At 44.0% G+C, this 15,938-nt stretch overlaps 1 protein-coding gene across 2 annotated transcripts in view; it reads left to right on the top strand.

Annotated features, from left to right (window-relative positions):
* Positions 1-15,938, top strand: part of LOC126259943 (gustatory and odorant receptor 24-like) — a 184,831-nt gene that overhangs the window by 112,448 nt on the left and 56,445 nt on the right. The gene's annotated exons all lie outside the window — the stretch shown is intronic.

Below are 15,938 nucleotides of genomic sequence, written 5' to 3'. Positions count from 1 at the left end.
CTTTGTTGGCCGGCGGAAGTGTTTAGACTTAGAAATGTGTTCCTGGAGCCACTCGGTAGCAATTCTGGAGGTGTGGGGTGTCGCAATGTCCGGCTGGATTTGCACAGCGAACATGAATGGATGTAGGTGACCAGAGAGGATGCTTACGTACATGTCACCTGTCAGAGTCGTATCTAGACCTATCAGGGGTCCCATATCATTCTAACTGCACATGCCCCACACCATTACAGAGCCTCCACCAGCTTGAACAGTCTCCTGCTGTCGTCCAGGATCCATGGATTCATGAGGTTGTCTCCACACCCACCCGCATCCATCTGCTCGATACAATTTGAGCTGGCCAGGCGACATGTTCCCGGTCACCAACAGGCCAATGTGGGAGTTAAGCTTTGTGTCATGCAGTCATCAAAAGTACACAAGAGGGTTTTCGGCTCCGAAAACCATAGTCGATGAAGTTTCGTTGAATGGTTAGCATGCTGACACTTGTTGATGGTCCAGCACTGAAATCTGCAGCAGTTTGCGGAAGGGATGCACTTCCGTCACGTTGAACGATTCTCTTCAGCCATCGTTAGTCCCGTTCTCACAGGATCTTCTTCCGGCCGCAGCGATGTCGGAGATTTGTTGTTTCATTCGATTCCTGGTAATCACGGTACATTCGCGAAATGGTCGTACGAGAAAATCTCCACTTCATCGCTACCTCAGAGATGCTGTGTCCCATCGCTCGTGCGCCGACTATAACACCACGTTCAAACTCACTTAAGTCTTGATACTTGCCATTGCAGCAGCAGTAACCGATCTAACAACTGCGCCAGACACTTGCTGTTTTATATAGTCGTTGCCGAGTGCAGCGCTTTAGTCTGCTGTTTACATATCTCTGTATTTGAATACGCTTACGTATATCAGTTTCCTTGGCGCTTCAGTGTACGATCGCTTTATTGTCCGTCTGTATGTCCGACTGTTAAGACCCATTTTTCTCAGGAATGGGTAGTTGTATCAAGTTGAAATATATGTCACATACTAAGGTCTATGGTCCATTGCCCGTGTAAGGACTGCATCCTTCTAAGTCGGTGCAATCGAAAGATACGGCAATCTATGCCACAAATTTTGATACTCGTAAAACCACTCATCAATACTTCCCGTTGATCTAGAACCATGAAATTTGGAAAGACACAAGGTTTAACAGTTCAAGGAAAGGGAAAAATCCGGAAATCGTTAATCTGAGCTTATGCCACACGAAAAAATATCTGTTATCCGCCTGCCTGTCTACCTTTCTGTCTGTTAAGAGGCTCTTTTTTATTTTATTTTTATTTTTATTTTTAAAGGCACGGATAGACGTATCAAGCTGAAATTTGTGTTGTATGCTAAGGTTTGTCTGTAAGCTTACTGAATATTCTTTTTCCAAAAACTTCCTCCATTCGTATGACTTATACTTTAGATACCGTATTCAGCTGCTGAGCAAAACTAAATGATGGTTGGCCCTGTGTTCCGCATGTGAACAGTGTCGTGAAACAAAACTTAAATCTTAATGAATTGCTGAATTTGAAATAAAGACACAGAGTCTAATTAAATGCCAAAAGAAACTAATTCTCTCCTCAGTGAAAAGTATTTAACTTGTACTGAACAACATTATGAAAGCTACGTAACATGAAGAGCAGTGTCTGACCTGAATTATCCACGAAATAAAATATTGCTCAAAATGGAAGAAAATAACTGTTTAGTATTACTTTCACTCTTCACTGTAAATTAATCTGGTTACTTAGTACAACGCTCGAAAATTCTGAGAACTTAATCTTTGCTCAAAAGGATGCAAAGTAATATCTCTCTTGAAAGAAATGTAACTTAACTCTTGCTTAGTGTGTTATTTCGTGTTTACGGTACTGACATTCTCGAAAGCCAGTAGAAACCAGCCAATGCAGCAGCCAAAGAATATAATCTAACCTAAATTTTTCTTCGCTTTTCAGAAACAACCTGTGACAGTGTGTGTGGCACAGGGTGCAATGTACACACGACAAAATACTCAAAACTTTTTAAGAATGATGGAAGAGGGTTTCACTTTAAAGAAAATCGTTCTTGAATAACTGAACTTTGATTATTGTCAAAAAATACTGTACAACATAAGAAGACTAACAATTATGAAATTTTCTCATTACAAACATTAAAGACAATTCAACCAATTAGGTAATTAATGACATAATGAAAATAAGGAGAGGAAATTAACAAAAATCATGAATATTGTTTGTTATCCTTCAGTTGATAGTACTGAGAAACAAACGTTTCATTCTTACGCATGCATACATTACCTTGGAATATTACTCCAAAAATATTCTCTCAATACAATCAGTAAAATAGCTTTGAAAATAATTTTTCATCTCCATATTGAAGTATTCCAGATAATTTCTCCAAGATTCACAAACATCAGATCTCCTTCTCTTTTTGTAAAGTTAACTGTTCGCTACTGCGCCTCTAATAAGGATGCCCCAACACTGCACAACTGACCCGCAACCAGCCGTACCATAGGTATTACATCAAACACAGAGTCAAGGATCTTATCCATTACTCGAGCAGCGCACTCATGCATATTTGTCCGAGTACAGTAAAGGTAAATTATTTACAATGTCAGAAAATATATGAAAACCATCCATATGGTCAATTGAGGATGTAAAAAATACAACTTCCTAAGTCAGTACAATCAAAAAATATGGTAAATTATGTCACATATTTTGATAGTCGTAAACTCCCTCAGCAATACCTATGGGGTAATTCCCGTTGACCTAAAATCAGGAAAATTGGCAAGATGCAAGGTTTCACAGTACAAGTAAGGAAAAAAATCCGAAAATTATTAATTTGTAATTGTATGAAACAAAAATTTTTTGATATTTCATATCTGGCTCTCAGTTTGTCTCTTAAGACTCCTTTACCTCAGAAATTACAGTAACAGATGCAAAAACACACAAAAAATATAATCTTAAAATTTGACATTGAAACATTCCCGATACACTTGGAATTGTCGGGATTGATGTCCTACCAGTATCGACATTTATAACTGGCAAAAGTCTTCGCGATTCTTGATTGCCCAGGTGGATGAAGTAACAGTACACAAAATTAAGTTTGAATGGAAGCCTCAGAGCGCGAGAACTAGTCGCAATTGACCAATTTTTCTTTTATTTTTATAATTGTAGCCATTAAAATTGCAACACCAGGAAGGATGGCAGATAATGAAACTTTCTAATCATGCATATGCAGTATAGTGGGAACAGTACATTATTTGTATGTGAATTGGAGATATAATTTGGAGATTTACAGGGTGCGAAATTTGCTACAAGAGGATGCCACGTCTGTTAGCTATAGTGGCTCTAACCTAGGTGTCCAGCTAGTCGACTGCACAAGGATGACGGATATGGGTACGACGCACAAAGGAATTAAAGACAGTGGGTATTTATTTACATTAATAGGGCAATTTGAAAATTTGTTCCGGACCAGGATTCGGACACAGTTCTCTTGCCTATTAGGGATATGCGCTGACCACTACGTCATCTGGACACAGTGATCACCACAGCTCCAAGGACTACCCTGTTAGAGTCAAATCCTCAACTTATACCACACACTACTGATGTAGAGCCCCTGTTCGTTAGACTCATTACTCGCGGCTTCTCGCCGATTCCCATAACAGTTCGAGCTTGATGTCCATCTGCACTGAAGGAATCATTGGCCGTTATCGCCTTAATTATATATGTGTACTGTGTATTTAAACTGGGGACCTAGAAACGATGGAGAGACTTCGTCCCACCGTAGCCCAGAGTGGTTCACAGCCCCACAACAAGCCGCAGGGATTATTGTGCCGTTCGACCCCAGTGGACACCCCGCCCCCCCGCCCCCCCTCCACCGGGGACGTCTCATACCAGACGAATGCAATCCCAAATGTTTGCGTGGTAGAGTAATGGGGGTATACACGTACATGGAGACTGTGTTTGCGCAGCAATCGCCGACATAGTGTAACTGAGGAGGAATAAGGGGAACCAGCCCGCAATCGCCGAGGTAGATGGCAAACCGCCTTAAAAACCATCCACACGCAGGCTGGCCGGCACACCGGACCTCGACACTAATGCGCCGGGCACGCCTTCCCGCTCGGGGAGCAGCGCGGTAGACTGCGCAACTAGCAGGGGGGCAATTATACAGGGTGGTCCAATTGATCGTGACCGGGCCAAATATCTCACGAAATAAGCGTCAGACGAAAAAACTACAAAGAACAAAACTTCTCTAGCTTCAAGGGGGAAACCAAATGGCGCTATGGTTGGCCCGCTAGATGGCGCTGCCAAAGGCCAAACGGGTATCAGCTGCGTTTTCTTAAATGCGAACCCCCATTTTTATTACATATTCGTGTAGTACGTAAAGAAATACGAATGTTTTAGTTGGACTACTTTTTTCGATTTGTGGTAGATGGCGCTGTAATAGTCGCAAACATATGGCTCACAATTTTAAACGAACAGTTGGTAACAGGTAGGTTTTTTAAATTAAAATACAGACCGTAGGTACGTTTGAACATTCTACTTTGATTGTTCCAATGTGATACATGTACCTTTGTGAACTTATCACTTCTGAGAAGGCACGCTGTTACAGCGTGATTACCTGTAAATACCACATTAATGCAATAAATGCTCAAAATAAAGTCCATCAACCTCAATGCATTTGGCAATACGTGTTACGACATTCTTCTCAATGGCGAGTAGTTCGCCTTCCGTAACGTTCGCACATGCATTGACAATGCGCTGACGCATGTTGTCAGGCGTTGTCGGTGGATCACGATAGCAAATATCCTTCAACTTTCCCCACAGAAAGAAATCCGGGGACATCAGATCCGGTGAACGTGTGGGCCATGGCCATGGTATGGTGCTTCGACGACCAATCCACCTGTTATGAAATATGGTATTCAATACCGCTTCAACCGCACGCGATCTTTGTGCCGGACATGCATCATGTTGGAAGTACATCGCCATTCTGTCATGCAGTGAAACATCTTGTAGTAACATCGGTAGAACATTACGTAGGAAATCAGCATACATTGCACCATTTAGATTGCCATCGATAAAATGGGGGCCAATTATCCTTCCTCCCATAGTGCCGCACCATACATTAACCCGCCAAGGTGATGTTTCACTTGTCGCAGCCATCGTGGATTTTCCGTTACCCAATAGTGCATATTATGCCGGTTTACGTTACCGCTGTTGGTGAATGACGCTTCGTCGCTAAATAGAACGCGTGCAAAAAATCTGTCATCGTCCCGTAATTTCTTTTGTGCTCAGTGGCAGAACTGTCCACGACGTTCAAAGTCGTTGCCATGCAATGCCTGGTGCATAGAAATATGGTACGGGTGCAATCGATGTTGATTTAACATTCTCCACAACGATGTTTTTGAGAGATTCCCGATTCTCGCGCAATTTGTCTGCTACTGATGTGCGGAATAGCCGCGACAGCAGCTGAAACACCTACTTGGGCATAATCATTTGTTGCAGGTCGTGGTTGACGTTTCACATGTGGCTGAACACTTCCTGTATCCTTAAATAACGTAACTATCCGGCGAATGGTTCGGACACTTGGATGATGTCGTCCAGGATACCGAGCAGCATACATAGCACAAGCCCGTTTGCCATATTGATCACAATAGCCGTACATCAACACGACATCGACCTTTTCCGCAATAGGTAAACGGTCCATTTTAACACGGGTAATGTATCACGAAGCAAACACCGTCCGCACTGGCGGAATGTTACGTGATACCACGTACTTACATGTTTGTGACTATTACAGCGCCATCTATCACAAATCGAAAAAAGTGGTCCAACTAAAACATTCGTATTTCTTTACGTACTATACGTATATGTAATAAAAAATGGGGGTTCCTATTTTAAAAAACGCAGTTGATATATGTTTGACCTATGACAGCGCCATCTAGCCGGCCAACCATAGCGTCATCTGATTTCCCCCTTCAAGCTAGAGAAGTTTCGTTCTTTGTAGTTTTTTCGTCTGACGCTTATTTCGTGAGATATTTGGCCCTGACACGATCAATTGGACCACCCTGTATATGTGGTGTCGGTTTCTTTAGACATGTCCGAAAGAACGGACACCATATACAGATATGGGTGCGTCATTTCCTGCTGCTTCAGCTGTATGCTAAAGTTCATTTATCACAGTTGCTGCCAAGTGGTGATATAGCAGTCTCTCAGCAATCCATGAACAAATGTTTTCAGTGGCTGGAAGATTTGGAGATGGTGCTGGCCAGGATAGCATAGACAACATACAGTCTTGTGTTAACTTGTTCAATGTTAAAGTCACAGAGATCTAGAAGACAGGGCATAGATACTGGCCTTAACATGTCAAAAATTTAAGCCTCCTGTCTAAATTACCGTCTTCATGAACTAGAGGTGATCGTGATGTGTAACCAATGGCATCCCATACTATCATGCTTGTTGCTGGGTCCATATGATGGTGGCGAATGCATCTGAGAACTTTCATTGTCTTCGGAGCCTCCCCATACAGACATGTCCATAGGGATGCAGTGCAGAGAACTAAGACTCATTGGAAAGACGATGTGTAGTCGCCAATGTTCGCAAGACAGACCCCGGATCCCGACCTACCCACAAGCAATTTCGCAGAACGATAAACCATACTTTCCATAGGCCTCAATCTTCTAGATGTCGAATTTAACAAGTACTGATAACGATTTTCCTTCTTACAAAAGACATAAAACGATGTCATCAAAGACAACCAAGATTTAAATACTATTTCCGAATGAAAATCACACTGTGTAATCTTTCCTTAGAAACATTTTTGATTGGTGTTAATTCTAACTAACATGTGTGGCTGCGCTGAGATTAGAACTACACTCATGCTCATAAATTAAGGATATTGCTGATACATGGTGAAACAACGCTTTGGTCGGCAGTTTGCGGTTTTAAATCACCTGGGGGTATGATCTTGCGGTGCATTTGACCTGCAGTCGTCGCACGGTGGCGCTGGCAGCAGTCCACATACGCAGAGGTGTGTTGGTGCATGTCAGAGTACGGTGCAGCGAGTAAGTGTGCAGACGTTTTCAGACGTGATAATGGTGACTGTGTGTTGAAAATGGCTCAAAGAACACCTATTGATGACATTATGAGGGGTAGGCTGACTGGAGGCTGGTCAAACACAGTAGGTCGTAGCACGGGCCCTCCGTGTGCCACAAAGTGTGATCTCAGGATTTTGGCAACGATTCCAGCAGACAGGAAACGAGTCCAGGCACTACAGTACGGGACGTCCACAGTGTACAACATCACAAGAATACCGATATTTCACCATAAGTGCCCGCAGATGGCCAAGGAGTACTGCAGCAGCCTTGCTCGGGACCTTACCGCAGCCACTGGAACAGCTGTCTCCAGACACACAGTCTACAGACGACTGAACAGACATGGTTTATTCGCCTGAAGACCTGTAAGGTGCATTCCACTGACCCCTGGTCACAGGAGAGCCCGTAAAACCTGCTGTCAAGAGCACAGTACATGTTCATTGGAACAGTGGTTCCATGTTATGTCCACGAATGAATCCATGTATAGTCTGAACAGTGATTCTCGCTCGGTTTTCATCTGGCGTGAACAAACCCCTTAATGTCCTTCAAATGGACCTGTATGGAGGTCGTTGTTTGTCGGTGTGGGGTGAGATTATGATTGGTGCGCGTACACCCCTACATGTCTTTGATAGAGGAACTTTAACAGGTCAGGTGTATCGGGACGTAATTTTGCACCAGTATGTTCGCCGTTTCAGGGGTACAGTGGGTCCCACCTTCCTCCTGATAGATTATAACGCACGGCCCCACCGACCTGCCATCGTGGAAGAGTAACTTGAAACAGAAGATATCAGGCGAATGGAGTGGCCTGCCTGTTCTCCAGACCTAAACCCCATCGGGCACGTCTGGGATGCTCTCGGTCGATGTATCGCTGCACGTCTTCAAACTCCTACGACACTTCAGGAGCTCCGACAGGCACTGGTGCAAGAATGGGAGGCTATACCCCAGCAGCTGCTCGACCACCTGATCCAGAGGATGCCAACTCGTTGTGCGGCCTGTGTACGTGTGCATGGTGATCATATTCCATCTTGATGTCGGGGTACATGCGTTTTGTAGAACATGTGTTTCGGGACGGTTTTCTCAACTTATCGCCAATACCGTGGACTTACAGATCTGTGTCGTGTGTGTTTCCTATGTGCCTATGTTCCTAGCACCAGTTTGTGTAGTGCCACGTTGTGTGGAACCACATTCTGCAATTATCCTTAATTTATGAGCATGAGTGTATTTCGACGTGCAAGCATGTAGTACTCGTTTTGCCAATTTAAAGTTTGTTACATGACATCTACAAGGCCGTCAGTGTTCTCATTCCACCAAAGGGCTCTGCCTGGTAGCAGCTAAGTATATGTTCTTCAGCGGTATACCTATAGATTACAGTAAAGTTGAATATAAAGTTACAAGAGAATTTTATTAACTGATGTTATTTAAATTGAAGGTGGAAGGGGGAGAAAGGAAAGGGAAGGAACTAATGATATCAGCTGCATTGGGATTTTATGTGGAATCAGCAGTAATGAGAATGTGTGCCGGAGCGGGACTTAAACCGGGATCTCCTGCCTAGTGGGCAGTCGCGTTAGCCATTGCGCCACCCTGTGTCAGTGTTTATCGCAAATGCTCCAACTATCTCCGTACGTGCCGCCTAATGCCACCTATTCGCTGTCCCCGTCTCTGTCCTCCAGTCTTGCTAGTTTTTAGATTCCCTTCCACCTTGAAGTTACACATCAAAAAAAGTTTTTCATCATTACAGTTCCCAGAACTCCTGAAGATAGACGTTGACTGTGGATGTTGTATCACAGGCATAGTCCCTTTGACTGTTCAGAGATGTCACTAAATCCTCCCAAAGATGCAAACAACCATGCATGAGCAGCGCCTATTAGACGGACGGGTTCCGACAGCCGATCAGTTCCAGTCATCCCACCAGGAAGGAGGTACACGGCTCGTGTTGTCTGTAGCTCAACCTTGCCTAGATGGTCAATACCACGCTTCGATAGCGTCCGCATTGTTACTTTGTGCCAGGCACGGCTCTCAACAAGGGAAGCGTCCAGGGGTCTCGCAGTGAACCAAAGCGATGTTGTTCGGACATGGAGGAGATACAAAGAGACAGGAATTGCCGATGACATGCCTCGCTGAGGCCGCCCAAGGGCTACTACTGCAGTGGTGACTGCTATCTACGGATTATGGCTCGGGGGAACCCTGACAGCAAGACCACCATGTTGAATGATGCATTTCGTGCAGCCACAGGATGTCGTGTTACGACTCAAACTGTGCACAATAGACTGCATGAATCGCAACTTCACTCTCGATATCCATCGCGAGATCCACGTTTGCAACCACGGACACCAGGCAGCAAGGTACAGACGCGCCCAACATGCCGAATGGACCGCTCAGGATTGCCATCACGTTCTCTTCACTGATGAGTGTAGCGTATGCCTTCAACCAGACAATAGTCGGAGACGTGTTTGGAGGCAACCTAGACAGGCTGAACGCCTTAGACACACTGTCCAGCGAGTGCAGCAAGGTGGAGGTTCCCTGCTGTTTTGGGGTGACATTATGTGTGGCCGACGTACGCCGCTGGTGGTCATGGAAGGCGCCGTAACGGCTGTACGATGCGTGAATTCCATCCTTCGACCGATAATGCAACCATATCGGCAGCATATTGCCGAGGAATTCGTCTTCGTGGACGACAATTCGCGCCCCCATCGTGCACCTCTTGTGAATGCCTTCCTTCAGGATAACGATATTGCTCGATTAGAGTGGCCAGCATGTTCTCCAGATATGAATCCTATCAAACATGCCTGGGATATATTGAAGGGGTCTGTTTATGGACGACGTGACCCACCAACCACTCTGAGAGATCTACACCGAATCGCCGTTGAGGAGTGAGACAATCTGGAGCAAAAGTACCTTGATGTACTTGTGGATAGTATGCCACGACGAATACAGGCCTGCATCAGTGTAAGAGGGCGTGCTACAGGGTATTAGAGGTACCGGTGTGTACAGTAGTCTGGACCATCACCTCTCAAGGTCTCGCTGTATGTTGGTACAACATGCAATGTGTGGTTTTCATGATCAATAAAAAGGGCGGCGGAAATGATGTTTATGTTGATCTTTATTCCAATTTTATATACAGGTTCCGGAACTCTCGGAACCGAGGCGATGCAAAACTTTTTTGATGTGTGTGCAAATATTCACATGGAAAAAAGAGGAGGGATTTATCTAGTGAGCTGGGGTGAGAATTGGGTTGGGGTAGTGAATATTTCAAGGGTGTACAACGAAGTTTGGACTCTTGGAATAGCATGTGGCTGTGCTTATGGTGGAAAGTGTGTGCAGTAGGTTAGCGAGGTTACGTGGGGTGGTATGAGAATGGGGCTAGAAAAGGGTGTGTAGACGTGAGAAACCGAAATGGGAGTAGTTTTAGGAGCGTGTGGCTGTGAAATGAAGGTGAAATACGGGATGGGCTTTAAGTGTTTCTTGTCACAGGATGTGGGGATTTTGAAAGTCGTTCGTGTTTTGAGAGCAGTGATTACGAACTGGATTATATCATTTGGTGGTGGCTGTACAATGAACTATCTAGATGGTACTTTATGTATCACAATAACTTTAAATTAGGCCACATAATATTTTGCATATGAAAGTAATAGAAAAGGCCCTGAAATGAAGAGAGAAATCAAACTTCATCACAAACTATCAGAAAAAAGAAGTAAATACCAAGAAGAGAGAATAATCAGTACGGAATGTATCTTAAATTTTATTCTGAATTGTACCCTAGAGAGGCTCTATCGATTTCAGTTCTAAGTTCGTTGTGAAAACAAAAGAAAGTAGAAAGAAAAAAGTGTATCGGGTTATAATAGCATTATCACATGTGCCCCCATTTTATCATGCGATGTGCTCTCAAACTTCTCATAATAAAATATTTCTAACACAAATAAAAAATGATTTTTTTTGTGGAATTCATTTGTTTATCCAATCCAACATATGCAGATACGGTTAATAAAATTAAATAAAGAATGTCATTACAGGAAACTAGCACAAGAGTAATCCTCATATAATTCCTAATACAAGTACAAATACTCGTACAAATAAATTTCTCTAGGCAGCGAAAGAGAAAAAGAAAAGAAAAAAGAAGTCTACATCAGATTAGTATACAAAAAATAATACTATTAGTACTATGCATAAAAGTGTAATTAGCATTTCTTGTTTCTGTTTTTTAGTGCGCGCATATAATTTTCTCCCAACAACAATTCCTCGTTCTGTAGTCCTTATATACAACTTCTCTCCTTTTGCCTGGTCACAAATGCGTCAGAAAATAAAAACTGCAGGCAATGTATGAACCTAGTCCATATCACTAACATACATTATTTGGGGACGGAGTCTTTTGCAGTTCTCGGTTTACTTGCTGCATCAAATTCAACCCAACACAAAGCTTTCGCCGACAGGGTCTAAGTCTGTCTGTTGTGAAAGTGGCGCGGCTCCCACTTTTATCCCCAAAGGACATCTGATTGGCTCGATTACATCATGACGACATAATCGAAATGGCACATACTGAGATAGCGCCCTGTACATGCATAGATTATGGCTGTACTGTCCATCCAGCTTCACTTGCAGCGCAATCACTCACATCAGGCGATAAACTACGAGAAGTCATCCTGTGTGCTCTTTCTTCATTAAGTGGTCGCTTCCATGCGCTGATAAGTACATGGCCGGTGTCTCTATTAAAGCTTTTATCACGCAGTCTAGTGACACTTCTGATCACAGAGTTCTTTTAGTTCAAGGGTGGGTCAGAATTCCATTGTGTTCAAATACAGTTTTGGCCTTCTTTTACAGGGAGTGTTCGGGCATGGCTCATATTTCAATAATATGGTATTTAACGTGACGTTGATGTTCAGCATTGAGATTGGAAATAATCTATATAATCTGCCCCAATGTAACTGCTGCGACGCTCACAAGGACTAGTATAAGTCCCTTGTACTCTCACTCCGAGATTATTTTTAACGATCTAAGATTAAGGAAAGGCAAACTTACGTTTCTAGCATTTGTAGACTTAGAGAAAGCTTTTGACAATGTTGACTGGAATACTCTCTTCCAAATTCTAAAGGTGGTAGGGGTAAAATACAGGGAGCGAAAGGCTAATTACAATTTGTACAGAAACCAGATGGCAGCTATAAGAGTCGAGGGGTATGAAAGGGAAGCAGTGATTGGGAAGGGAGTGAGACAGGGCTGTAGCCTCTCCCCAATGTTATTCAATCTGTATATTGAGCAAGCAGTAAAGGAAACAAAAGAAAAATTCGGAGTAGGTATTAAAATCCATGAAGAAGAAAAAAAAAACTTTGAGGTTCGCCGATGACATTGTAATTCTGTCAGAGACAGCAAAGGACTTGGAAGGGCAGTTGAATGGAATGGACAGTGTCTTGAAAGGAGGATATAAGATGAACATCAACAAAAGCAAAACGAGGATAATGGAATGTAGTCGAATTAAATCGGGTGATGCTGTGGGAATTAGATTAGGAAATCAGACACTTAAAGTAGTAAAGGAGTTTTGCTATTTGGGGAGCAAAATAACTGATGATGGTTGAAGTAGAGAAGATATAAAATGTAGACTGGCAAAGGCAAGGAAAGCGTTTCTGAAGAAGAGAAATTTGTTAACATCGAGTATAGATTGAAGTGTCAGGAAGTCGTTTCTGAAAGTATTTGTATGGAGTGTAGCCACGTATGGAAGTGAAACATGGACGATAAATAGTTTGGACAAGAAGAGAATAGAAGCTTTCGAAATGTGGTGCTATAGAAGAATGCTGAAGATTAGATGGGTAGATTACATAACTAATGAGAAAGTATTGAATAGGATTGGGGAGAAGAGAAGGTTGTGGCACAACTTGACCAGAAGAAGGGATCGGTTGGTAGGACATGTTCTGAGGCATCAAGGGATCACCAATTTAGTACTGGAGGGCAGCGTGGAGGGTAAAAATCGTAGAGGGAGACCAAGAGATGAATACACTAAACAGATTCAGAAGGATGTAGGTTGCAGTAAGTACTGGGAGATGAAGAAGCTTGCACAGGATAGAGTAGCATGGAGAGCTGCATCAAACCAGTCTCAGGACTGAAGACCACAACAACAACAGGTGAGGCAATGATCTATCTGATTACTTGTCTATTTAGGATCTTACCTATTTAACTAGTTGTTGTATACAGAATAAAAGCCTCGCCGTGTGTCGGTCCTTCCGGCTGCGTTGAACAATATTGTGTCTTGGTGTCCACAACATCGTCGATGTAACATCACGGCCTGATTAACTATTTCTTCTGAGATGATTGACTGGAGAACCGACAGCACTCACAGTTGATCTAGGTGGAATACTTCTTTGTGTATTTTACACAGACCATACAACCAGGGTGGCCTGGATCCTCTTGGCTTCCAATTCTCCACATTTTTCTCAGTGACGCTTGGGTGCTTTAGTAACTCCACTGTCTTCTTGCTCGGTGCCAGTGAGGGATCTGGTTTAAGAATGTGCTAAGTGTAATCGTCCAGTAACAGACACATTTTATTACGATAATCAGTTGCATTGAGGATAACTGTAGCATTCCTCTCGTCGGCCGGTAGGAAAACTAATTCTTCATCTTTGTTCAACAGTTTCAGTTCTTGTTTTTCCAGCCTGCTAGTATTGGACTTAGGAACTTATCTGTCGTTAGGATTCAGCTAGTAAGAAGCCTTACCTCATCTGCTGCTTCCTGAAGATGATGCCGCACTGCTTGTTCCACTCCGCTGATAATCTTGGGCAATTGGCAGTCTTCAGATTAAGCGCTGATATGGTGGCTTCGTCAAGTTCCTTATGGAAGAAGTTGATCACAGTACGCTGAATGCTGCTTGACCAGTCAGTCCCTTGTTCACAATTAAGACATTCAAATTTATTGGACTGTTTCACCGTTATTTGCTTAAATAATCTAGTTGATGTGCAGCTGAATTCATGTCTACCCGTTCCCAGTCCCATGGTGAGAGAAAGTGTGTTGGTTTTGGCTTAAATACCCAGGCAGTGCAAATGAGGATGTCCCCACTTGCGTGTATTCACTTAACCTCAACTTGAAAGAATAGTGGCACCACTACTTGCTCGAACTACCTCAGATCAGAACACTTCATGACACGAACTCCTCCTAGTACGGCAGTTAGAAAGCTCGTCACTAACATGTATTTCTCAGCATGCCTCACTAATGTATCAGGTCGCAATACGTTATATTCAGAAATCAGCAGTCTTGCAAAACAGCAGCTGACAACTTACCTTTCCAAATCTGAAACCTAAATCATGCAAATAAAGGGAGTATTTATTGCTAATTATTTGCAGTCGTAAAATGTAAGTAATTAATTTAACTGTGCATGGCAGTCTGAGCATTTATGCGACAAAGCCGGCGGCAAGAAGTGTGCACAATATGGCGATGTGGAAATTTCTAGCTGCATTGTAAAGATAATAAATGTTATGACTTGTTTTTGACGAAACAATTCGGGGAAAAATATTATAAATATGCATGTATATCGTTCTCAAAAGAATGCTACTGATTCACGAAGCACACATGGTTCCTCAAAATCTCAAATACGAATAAGATTGTCACAAAGCGAAAACGGAATCATATGCTCCCAATACACAACTTCCAATAAGGCAATAACTATTTCATAATGCAGGAGAGGATGATAAATCTGAGTCTACAACATGGTATATTGGAAAGATAATACTGCGTCCAATAATTACCTTCTACACTCCTGGAAATTGAAATAAGAACACCGTGAATTCATTGTCCCAGGAAGGGGAAACTTTATTGACACATTCCTGGGGTCAGATACATCACATTATCACACTGACAGAACCACAGGCACATAGACACAGGCAACAGAGCATGCACAATGTCGGCACTAGTACAGTGTATATCCACCTTTCGCAGCAATGCAGGCTGCTATTCTCCCATGGAGACGATCGTAGAGATGCTGGATGTAGTCCTGTGGAACGGCTTGCCATGCCATTTCCACCTGGCGCCTCAGTTGGACCAGCGTTCGTGCTGGACGTGCAGACCGCGCGAGACGACGCTTCATCCAGTCCCAAACATGCTCAATGGGGGACAGATCCGGAGATCTTGCTGGCCAGGGTAGTTGACTTACACCTTCTAGAGCACGTTGGGTGGCACGGGATACATGCGGACGTGCATTGTCCTGTTGGAACAGCAAGTTCCCTTGCCGGTCTAGGAATGCTAGAACGATGGGTTCGATGACGGTTTGGATGTACCGTGCACTATTCAGCGACCCCTCGACGATCACCAGTGGTGTACGGCCAGTGTAGGAGATCGATCCCCACACCATGATGCCGGGTGTTGGCCCTGTGTGCCTCGGTCGTATGCAGTCCTGATTGTGGCGCTCACCTGCACGGCGCCAAACACGCATACGACCATCATTGGCACCAAGGCAGAAGCGACTCTCATCGCTGAAGACGACACGACTCCATTCGTCCCTCCATTCACGCCTGTCGCGACACCACTGGAGGCGGGCTGCACGATGTTGGGGCGTGAGCGGAAGACGGCCTAACGGTGTGCGGGACCGTAGCCCAGCTTCATGGAGACGGTTGCGAATGGTCCTCGCCGATACCCCAGGAGCAACAGTGTCCCTAATTTGCTGGGAAGTGGCGGTGCGGTCCCCTACGGCACTGCGTAGGATCCTACGGTCTTGGCGTGCATCCGTGCGTCGCTGCGGTCCGGTCCCAGGTCGACGGGCACGTGCACCCTCCGCCGACCACTGGCGTCAACATCGATGTACTGTGGAGACCTCACGCCCCACGTGTTGAGCAATTCGGCGGTACGTCCACCCGGCCTCCCGCATGCCCAC

This window comes from Schistocerca nitens, chromosome 5 (genome assembly GCF_023898315.1).
Source record: "Schistocerca nitens isolate TAMUIC-IGC-003100 chromosome 5, iqSchNite1.1, whole genome shotgun sequence".
Lineage (NCBI taxonomy): Eukaryota > Metazoa > Arthropoda > Insecta > Orthoptera > Acrididae > Schistocerca > Schistocerca nitens.
Note: the sequence above shows the minus strand (reverse complement) of the source record. Positions and strands in the feature narration are given on the sequence as shown.